This window comes from Aotus nancymaae, unplaced genomic scaffold, assembly GCF_030222135.1.
Source record: "Aotus nancymaae isolate 86718 unplaced genomic scaffold, 86718_ANA_hifiasm-v0.15.2.pri h1tg000004l, whole genome shotgun sequence".
In the NCBI taxonomy this organism is placed as follows: domain Eukaryota; kingdom Metazoa; phylum Chordata; class Mammalia; order Primates; family Aotidae; genus Aotus; species Aotus nancymaae.
Window position 1 is genome coordinate 587697 of NW_026988415.1, and position 10936 is coordinate 598632.

Genomic DNA, 10936 nt, shown 5'->3' on the forward strand with positions numbered 1-10936 from the left:
TTTGAGACCAGCCTGGCCAACATGGTGAAACCCTATCTCTACTAAAAATACAAAAAAAAAATAATAATAATTGTAAGGCTTGTCCTTGGGTTGTTGCTGCGTTTAAAATGAAGAAACTGAGGCCAGCAGGAAAATAATCCAATGTAAGGGAATTCATTCAGGCTCCCAGGTGAGGTTCTGCGGTCCGGACAGGAGGGGCCGGAGAAGTCGCGCGGACTCCTCTCAGGCACGGGGTTTTATAGGGAGTGGAGGCGTCCGATTGGCTGTGCTCAAGGTGAGTGGGACAAAATGGAGGGGAGTGAGACCCGGATAAAACAAAATGGAGGGGAGTGGGACCCGGATGGAAGGGAGTGGGGCCCAGATAGGACAAAATAGTGTCAGGTAGGTCCTGATGGGGCTTTTTTCCCGGGCTCCCGGGGGGGAAGGAGGCGTGTCTGAGCTCCCGGCAAGGGAGGGGGGCGTTTCCGAGCTCCCGGCAAGGGAAGGGGGTGTGTCCGAACTCCCCGCGAGGGAGGGGGATGTTTCCGAGCTCCCAGCAAGGGAAGGGGGTGTGTCCGAACTCCCCGCGAGGGAGGGGGACATTTCCGAGCTCCCGGCAAGGGAAGGGGGCGTGTCCGAACTCCCCGCAAGGGAGGGGGACGTTTCCGAGCTCCTGGCAAGGGAAGGGGGCGTGTCCGAACTCCCCGCGACGGAGGGGGTGTGTCCGAGCCCCCGGCGAGGCAACCAGCCTTACAATAATAACTGGGCATGGTGGTGCTCGCCTCTAGTCCCAGCTATTTGGGAGACTGAGGCAGGAGAATTGCTTGAGCCCAGGAGGTGGAGGTGGCAGTGAGCCCAGATCACATCACTGCACTCCAGCTTGGGAGACACAGCAAGACTCTGTCTCAAGAAAAAAAGGTCCAATCCCCTTCTTGTACAGACAGGGAAACTGAGGCAGAGACTCGCCCAGGAACATATGCTAGCAAAGGATGGAGAGACCTAACTCTTGAAGTCAGGTTCCCTGAATCCCAAGCCAGTGCACGAACCCAGCAGACTGGACTTAAAGACGGACCCTCTATGTAATATTTCCTTGAGTCCACATTCTGAAAGATCCTGGACAGAAGAAGCCTCATAAATCTGCAAGGCAGCCTCCCCGGCTGCCCAATAACTCCCTCTCCTTAAAGAAGTGCCAACATCATTGAGGCTTCAACCTCTCCGTGGCAAGCTGACAGGTGAGTTGCTTTACCTCTCTGAGTTGCACTTTCTTTCAATATACTAAAGAGTTTGGCCAGGAGGACTCTACGAGGCTTGCCAGCTGGCATCGTCCCTATGTTGATGACTAGCTTTCCTCTATGGTCATCCACCAATTGCAACTCCCCAGCCAGAGGAGGGTACAAACAGACTTCCCTTCAGTGGCTGCTGGAAAGATCCTAGACTGCCTCCAGATTCCCAGTGGGGCTGGGTGGAGCTTGGGGTCCCTTCTTTCCACATTAAACCAAAGACTAGTGAGGCAACCCCTTCCTCAGATTTCAAGCAAAGCCATATGGGGAATCAAATCCCTGAATCATTCATTGGAACAATGCTCAAGAATTATTCAGCAACCTCAGAGCCACAAACCCACAGCTGAGAAAGAGATGTGGGCAGTTGCCACTCAGCATTTTGAGGGGATGTCCCCATAGGTTTGCACACATGTCTAGCCTCTGTCTCCAATTATACTCATGCTAAGTCCAACAGAGAAAACTACCTAAGAAGGTGGGTAGGGAGAGGAAGGTGCTTAGCAAGTGGCCAACAGTAGCAGTGAGTTAAAAGAACCAGAATAGCCATTAAAGAAGGAAAAAAAAAAAGACTATTGTCAGGCAAGAAAAGATCTGTGAAGAGTTCACATTTAACTTGTCTTCCCTAATACATTCCACTCTTTAGATGGATTTAGAATAATAGGAAAAAAACCCTAGTGTTGCACTTAGAGACTTCATGTGAAATCCCATCTGATGTGAGGAAAATGTGCTTTCAGTACTTAATAATGATGAAATAAATTATCTCCATTCTTGGAACTACTTCTTTGCAAATATTTTAGATATTATTTCCCAAATGAAAGAAAACAGTCAAGGCTGCTACCATCAGCTTTGGAGGAAACAATCTAATTTTCAAGATATTTATCTATTGTGAGCTGGCAACAATGGCTTTGGTTTCTAAAGAAAGTGGGAAAATTGCTGTGCATTTCGGAAATGGTTCCCAGACACTTCCCTTCGAAAAAATAATCAACAAAACGCGCACAAGCGGGCTTTAAAGACAAATGCAATTTTATAGGCAGCCATTCCGCTGCATGGCATGATAAATAGACAAGATGAGTGTTTTGCAGCCAGCCAGCTTTTGGCATCTAAGAGAGCTGGAAGGGAAAACTGACATGAATGCTTTCAACAGGCTACCCTGGTTGAAATCAGGAAGCATTCATTTCCACAGTTAAAACAATATGAGTCTATTTCTATTGCCTGTGTTACATTGAGTTCCTCTATTTATCAAGCACAAAGTTCTATTGTGATCTATGGTGAGCAAAAGAGAACCTGCCGAGTCCCAAGCAGATCTTAGATGTATACCATTTGATCCATGACTCAAAACTATTCCATCTCATAAGCCCAAGAGCTCCTATCAGGGTGAACAAGATAAATTTGAAAAAAAAACAAAAAACAAAACTCTCCTCCTGGAGTCAACAGAAAAACATGCCCCTGACTGAAGCTTCTAACTGTGGAGGCCACATGTGCAATGTGCTAGTTAACTCGGAGGAGGAAGTTCCAGGAAAACAACCAACATCTGCTTTCAGGTTTATTCCGTTCTTCTCAGGGGCCCCCAGTCAACTGTGCTCACCTGAAGAGACATCTTGAGCCAGCCAGAGAGTAAGAAGGTCTAGTTTCTCCTGAGCTTGACTTTGTCCATTGTATTTATTTCTTCTGAACTGATTTCTTCAAAATCCAAATCTGTAGCACCTCCACAACTTTGGTAGTCTTTTATGCTCCAATTCCTTCAAGGATAAATATTTAACTCTATTTTGGGTCAAGTACAAACTTATATTTATAAGGTTTCAGGATTCACACAACTAGAGCTTGAAAGGCATGTTACTTCAACATGTTTCAGACCCACAGAGCTACAGGCTGTCCAATGGAATGTCATCCACTACCATTCCTCCACTGTAAGCACAGTTGATTAGCAATTCAGAAACACTCCGAATAAACACTTGTGTGCCAAGACTTTGCAGTTCATTCATCCAATCAGCCATTCATTTATTCGTCTAATCAAGCGCTCTATGCCATACTGATTCCAGTACTCATCCTTCCTCTTTTTGCTTATACAAAGCAAGTATGAGAGTTGTAGAAAAGGTATAAGAAAACAGACAAACTTCTCATTCTGCATTGTACTCTGTATCCAAAGTTAAGGTACAGTAAAGTCCTGTTAACTATGTAACCTTAATGCATCTGAAAGGTATTGTTTTAATAACGCTTACCTTTTAAATGATTAAGACGCCTCTGGTGGTTATGGAATTCATTTTATATTCGTTCAAGAAATTGCTTTTTATGAGAGAGTATTTCTGCTGAGTTTTTCTTGGGCATTGGAAGTTGCGGGGGGGGGGGCGGGGCAGGTAGCCCATACATCTACAAAGGTCAATAGGGTCTTTGCCATTAAAATGTTTTCCAATTCTCAAAGCATCTGTCAATATACCCAGAAGAATCAGAATAATCCATGGTTTGGTATTCAGTATGCAGCAGACATGCTGCCTACAGAGTCTTGCATAAGAGTTCTCTACAAAGCTCTGAAGTTGAGATAGGGAGCCCTGGGTTCAAGTCTCAGGCCAGGAAGGTCACTCACTGGCTGCATGCATGCATGTAATTATGAACCTTCTCATCATCCTGGTGTCTCACGAGCCTGGATACCTCTACTTGTCTATATGACTGATGTGAACTGATCGCCATGTTTAAGGGTTGTCAAAAAGCAGTACCTTCATCCTGATGCCTACCGGTCATGGTTTGTAGGGCAGCCTGAGATGATGGTACTGGATTGCTGGCAGGGCCAGCTCACTCCTGAATCACACCAAGATGACTGTCGATTACCAGTCCCTAGTTTTTTTTCTCAAGCCACATTTCGTCCACACTATACTTCAGCAGATGACCCAAATGTAGAACTTGCCATTAATCACTGTTAAATTTCCCATGACCATCTCGAGCCTGTCAAGATCTTTTTGGATCTCAATTTCATGCTAGAACTCATCACCTCTGGCACTATGTCAGGGGCAAATCTGGTAAGAGTGCATTTTCAGTCCTCCTCCAGATCATTGAGAAAATATAAAGCAAGCCAGGAGGCAGCCCTGGGACTTGCCTCCAGATCCCTCTCTGTAAGGGAGGATGTGAATCCATTATCCATGGCCTTTGGATTCAGTCTTCTAATTGGTTACACAATCACATAACTGGGCTCTAAATGAAGATTTTACAACAGATGCTGCCTAGTGCTTTGCTGAGATTCAAAAACGCTTGCTTTTTCTCTGATCCAGCTGCCTGGTGAGCTCTTCCAACAAAAAAGGAAGCTATTCTAATGCAGCAAGCTACTCCTAACGAACGCTTTTTCGCTTTTGTCTTAAACATACTTTGCACTGGCTCCCCTTTGCACTAGCACTCACTCACTAGTCTTTTAATTGTATGTTCTAGAATTTTTCCAGCGAGGGGGGCATATCAAGCAAACCATAGATAGCTACATAAGATATTCAGTTTAAGGAATTTTCCTTCTGGAAATTTGGAAGTACATGCCCATCTATCCAGTAGTTGATGGCTCTTTTTCTGCAGTTCTCTGTGGTTCCCTAATGGTCCAGGATAAAAGCTCACAGCATTGTTAGCAAGTGTTCTGTCTCTCCCTCAGCACCCTAGGCTGTCATTTGCCCTGGCCATCAATGACCAGGCAGTCCTCTCACAATCACTTCATCCATCACAGTCTTCAAGTCCAACTGAGAAGCATCCCAACTGTTCTATCCTTTGTACATTAAAGATTATTCTCTTATTCTGTGAAGAAGCCTGAAACTTTTTTCCAAAGACTCTGGTTTCTCCTTCTGTGGGGTGTGACAGACTCTTTGCTATCCAGGGACTCCAGGGGTACGGTATCTCTTTATCTTCTTTTCTCTTTCAAGGGTACATCCTTGTAGCTCCCCCCAACTTCTCCCTTCGTTCCCCCGACTCTGGTCGTGATGCATACAGGTTGCTTTCGTCAGGTGCTGCTGCCCCTCCTAAAGAAGCTGTTGCCTCTCCCCTTTCCTCTTCTTGGTGTGATGAGTCTTCAACTGATCGTTTCTTGTTAGTGGAACAGGGTTTCTTCTCTTCTTCTGTGTGTCATGCTTCTCTTTACATTTATGATTCAGTCTTTTGTTCTCCAACAGTGTTCCTGGGTAGCGTGGAAAGGAAGAAGCTTCACCTCCATAGGAAACTCATCAATGTCCAGGCTTATGAATTGCCCTGGGCCCACAGACTTCCAGTGATGGCTGAGCTTCCATCATTGCATTTCCAAAACAGCAACCATATGACAGTTACACGAAGGGAGGGATTCAAGAAATACTGTGGAAGAGAAGTCAAGTAGGGCAACTGAGTGGCCTGTAAGCAAAAAGACATCTCAGATGAACTCTCAAGATCCATGAATAAGTAGGAGTGGTGCTCTGATCACCCACAGTAACAGGAAATATAGATACCATCAAGTGAATACCCCAAAAATTTCAAAGTCAGGTTTGCAATGCCTCAATTAGCTAAAGGAGGGTTGTGATAGGAATAAAATTAATAGCATTTACCTTAACTTAAAAGCAGGCCAGGCACAGTGGCTCATGTGTGTAATTCCAGCACTTTAGGAGGCTGAGGCAGGCAGATCACTTGAGCCCAGGAGTTCAAGACCAGCCTGGGAAACACAGTGAAACCCCACCTGTACAAAAAATACAAATATATATATATATATATATATATATATATATATATATATATATATATATATAAGTTGGGAATGGTGGCAGGCGCCTATAGTCCCAGCTACTTGGGAGGCTGAGATGGGAGGATCACCTGAGCCCAGGAGGTTGAGGCTGCACTGAGCTACGAATGTGCCACTGCACTCCAGCCTGAGTGACAGAATGTGACCCTATCTCATTAAAAAAAACTGGTAAGGCTGTTTATGGGGGAGTGGGTAAGAGAGAGAGAGAACATAAAAGGTGGCTGTGAAATCAAATTAGTGGAGGAAGTTGTCACAACTCCATAAGGGCTTGAAGCAAAGTCCATCAGTCCACATGGAGTCTATTGGATTGAGCTTGAGCTGTCAAGAGAAGCATGGCTGGAACAGTGGAGGAACTGACAAGAAGCACTTAAAAGATTTAGCTGGAGAGCCAGCTAAGATGTAGAGTCAATCTTGAGGGATGCAAGAAGGGGAAGAGCCTGATGATAGAGCCGAAGAGGTAGATTTGCAGGGAGTGGCAGGTGGTTTCTCCATGTGTGTCAGTGGTTGCGGCTTAGGGGAAGCCTGGAAGGGTTGGGGTACAATGCAAGGAGAGCCTCACGTGTTCCCCAGCTAGTTAGGTATGAGATTGCCCAGAGAACTGAAATCTTTCCCTCTCACACTCCTAATTGTGTTTGGATGTCAGGTCATGAGTCTCAAAGTCGCCAAAAGTACAAAATAGAATCCCTGATACGTGGACTTCTTGCTTCCCAATGAGTGTTTGATTCTGTTTCCTTCTACGAAAATCTGTATCCCCACACGAACACCATTTTAATTTTAGAATATTTTGTGGGGGCACTTTAAAATCCTTGACTTTTTAAAATATGGTTCTAGATCATATGGTTTTAATTGTTACATTTTTATTCCCTAAATTTGACTAAAAATCATGTGATTTGCAAAGCAAACAGGCCAATTAAATGAAGTGAATTCCACTCACTGGCAGCCTGCCTGTTCCTGTCAATAAGTAAGTTCAGTTTCTGCTTCTGGGGCTCACAACTCCTGATAGCTGGCTTGCTGGGACTGGGGAAGCAAGGAAATCAGCCAGAGAAAGTGTCCTTGGCAGCAAAGGGTCTCACTGCACAGGTTTTTAGGGAAATCTTGAGATTGGGGCAATGTGGGATGTGGTGGCAGCATCCCAGACATGACAAACAGCCTTGAGCAACCTCTGGTCCTATTGTACATCTCTCCTCTGTTCATTCAAGTGGCCTCAGCTAGAGCTTCTCCAGCTGGTTTGGAGGCCAGGAGGCACTGTGCATGCCAAAGGCTGAACTGGACTTGCTGCTGGCAAGACTACTGCAAAGCACAGGGAGCAGTGGCAAAGAACCCACCCAGCAAAGCAACAATCTATCATCTCTGCACAACCTGGTGTCCCAGCTTGGAATCCAGAGTTGGGGTAGGGGGACATCAGTGCTAACAAATTTGTGGGGGACAGGGGCTGGTGTAATTGAAGCCAGCTCCCTGGAGCCTCAAAACCATCCTGTGAAGCAAATGGGGCTGTGGTTCCCATCACAGAGGAAGGCACTTTGGCTGAGGAAGGGGAACGGAGCACCTAGCTAGTACATGGCTGCCTCTGACTTCCTTCCAGAGTGAAGGTGCTCACCCTTAGTAGGGAGTGCACTGGCCTGGCTGGTGTCCTTGAACTTAGTGGGGTCTGGGAGTGCAGGAGAGGCTTTAGACTCTAAGCCAGGGGTGTCCAATTTTTGGTTTCCCTGGGCCACAGTGGAAGAAGAATTGTCTTGGGCCATACATAAAATACACTAACACTAACAATAGCTGATGAGCTAAAAAAAAAAATCACAAAAAACTTCATAATGTTTTAAGAAAGTTTATAAATTTGTGTTGGGCTGTATTCAAAGCCATCCTGGGCTGCATGCAGCCCACAGGCTGTGGGTTAGACAAGCTTGCTCTAAGCCATCCTGACAGGCAGTGTAGTCAGGTGGTTAAAGCATGAACTCTGACACCCAGTGGTCTGTGTTTGAATCTTAGCTCTGCCATTGATTAGCTGTTTGGCCTTGCAGGAAGATATTCAACCTCTCTGTGTTTGTCTATTTCCTCATCTGTAGAAGAGAGATGATAATAGCATTTGCCTCGTAGGGCTGTGGTGAGGATCAAAGGCACATCTGTCATATGCTTAGAACAGCTGTTGACATGTGGTAAGCCCTACCAATGTTAGCTTGTGGCACTGTCTTCCTCCAAGCCTCCATCCCAGTCCTAGCAGAGGGAAGCCTGGCCACTGTGAGGATAGCTGCTGGATGGAGCGAAACATTGGCATGGTGCAAAAAACAATGTTGATTGTTTTTCTGTCTGTCTCTCCCCTCCAAAATATGAGACTCATGCTGAATGTCCAGTCCCTAGAAGACAGCCTGTCATGTGGCAGGTGCACAGTGATAAATTAATGAGTGAGTGCAGGAATTCCCCTTGTGGCAAATGGCTGTGGAAAGAATGCCAACATTAAAAAATTACTAACTTCAATGCAGATGCAGTTGGGTAATAGAGAACAAAAGAGACCGATAGAGATACTAGACATTCTATTGGGGTAGATTTAAGAGCTGGCCTAGGAGTCAAGAGGCTGGCTTTTGAGAGGCTTCGCTGTTTCCTTGCTGTGGAGCCTTGGGCCAGTTCCTGACTTTTTCTGAGCTTCAGTGTCCTCTCTGAATGAGAAACAATGTAACGTGGGACCATGCTCAGTGCCCTCCAGGGAGTTCCTTTCCCATCAATGCCCAGAACAAACAAGAGATGAAGGAACACGCCCAGTTCCTAGGTGTGGGCTCAATAGTATCAGGTTCAAGGTCTGGCTCAATTTCTGACAGCGATATCCACATACCATTTCTGCGTCAATTATAGAAGCCAGTTTCTCCAGCTTACTTCATAAAATGTTAATTACTTCCCTCACCTTCCCACAAATGTGAAACTTAGATTTAAAAAGACATTTTGGAAAACAGGTACATTTTGACAGGAACAATCTGAAATTGCCACCGGCATAAACGCATACAAGTGGATACTGTTTAGTTTGCTTCTGAGAACCCCGTTCAGTGGAGAGCCAGCTGAGCCAGCAACTATCTGAATGAAGTGCACCGGCCATGCCATTATCAGAGGAAAAGGTGAGTGTGGACTAGTCAAGTGGCTGGATGCTAATTTTGTCACCTTTGCTTTCAGAAACCAGCTTGCATCTTGGCAGCAATGATCCATATCCCTGGCTCCTTACTGCCTTTGCGAAATCATAATATTAATTCCCACTGCACCCTTAAGCCCTTTGCATCTCTCTTCAAGGCCTTTTTTTCAGACACGAAATACTTATCTTGGGCAAGGGGTGAGCTTCCCACCGAGAGACTGGAACTGATCAGGTGGGCAGACCTCCCATTGCAGGCTTGGCTTTAGGCTTATAACCCTCATTTTTCTCAAGTCCAGCCACAGCAGCCTGCCAGGTCTGCCTGCCACAGGCATTCTTATTCAATTGAATGGAGTCTTACCAAGGGGAAATGCCAGAGACATGAACTGGTGCACGGAGCACAATGATGCTGACTACCCAGCAAGGGTAAGCTTGAGACACTGTGAAGCACCACACTGACTATACCCACGTGGCATAAAAACCAGCACGATCCAAGAGAAATGGAATCCCGGTGGGAAAAGCACTGGACCACCAGCTCAACAGCCATCCGGAGTCTCCAAGGAGTACCACGAGGCCAGAGCAAATTTAGTGACACGCCTTCCCTGTTGGAATACCCATATAGCAGCCCTACAAAAGAGGTTGTCTAGTCCCTTCCAGGACTGATGGGAGCCCACAACTCGATAGCCATTCTTCTCTGCCGGATTCCACGTCTTTATAGCTTTAAGTTTTTCCTTTGCCACTCCCCATCTTACTTCCTCTCTCCATTGTGTGTTAGCATACTTAACAGGTGGAGAACAGCATGTACAAATGCCTTACAGGACTGTCAAAGTAGCAGAGGCGCATTTGAAAACAGCTCATGCAACCACATGCCATGAGCAAACCACCACCCAGGACTGACTCCCCCGCATTGGCCCTGAAAATCTAGCTACTCAGCGCTTCCATTTGCAGACATAAACATCCACTTAGGAGTTTCTGAAAACACTATCTAAGCCAACATTTGGACTCAAGTAACACTAACAGGTCTGCATAATCAGTAAACTCCCTTTTCCACTCTGTGCCTTTGCAATACTCTCTGGGAAGAATGCAGCAGTCTTATAGATAAAAGTTGACATGGAAGTAAGTTACTAATATATAGAAATGTTGGATTTTAAGTAAAATATATTTCAGTCTGCAGATAAAGGGAACAGAAAGTCTTTTTTCCTTATCTCAAAAGAGATTCTTTTTGTAGAATTGATGAAATGGAAGTAATTATCAAGAACTGAGAGCATTAATCAAGAAAAACTTGTTTTTCCTTGATCTGAAACTTTGTAGATGAAATAAACCAATGGAGAGCAAATGAAATTAACTTGGACTACAAGGAACATTTAATTTTTTTGCCCCTGAAATCCATTTGATGTTTCATTTTCCCCAGCTATAGTACAGGATGCCTCACCATCATTTTGATAAGAGCAGCGGCCCTAGTCACGTTCTCCCAGTGATGTGCTGGTAAGTGTTTAACAAGTAGCTCTCTCGAAGGAAAAAAAAGCTCTGATTAAAGCGATAGCACTGACTGCTGTGTTGTAAATACTCTTGTTGTGGCTGATTTCTAGCTACCAATATGATGTCACCCACCTTGCAAAATTCCTGAAAACATAACAGTTGGCTTTTGGGAGCCCATTTGAGCCAGCTCTAAGCCTACCACTGTCCCCTCCTCTGCCTGTATGTTTTCTATGCTCTCCAATCTGAGATCATAGAGCCAGTAAAGACAGAAATCACATAAGAACAAGACAGATGGTTATAATGATCAACACACACATGCTACCTTTTGGTTTATAAACTCTTTCCCTAACATAGTTATTGTGACTAACC

General features: G+C 45.2%; 1 protein-coding gene across 1 annotated transcript in view; it reads right to left on the bottom strand.

Moving 5' to 3' along the window:
- The window catches only part of MAMLD1 (mastermind like domain containing 1), a 91737-nt gene extending 86100 nt beyond the window's left edge, over positions 1 to 5637 (bottom strand). Inside the window, 2 exon segments of the mRNA XM_012477340.3 lie at positions 2842 to 2995; positions 3476 to 5637. The gene's annotated coding sequence lies outside the window, so the exon portion shown is untranslated.
- Between the last annotated feature and the right edge of the window lie 5299 nt (positions 5638 to 10936).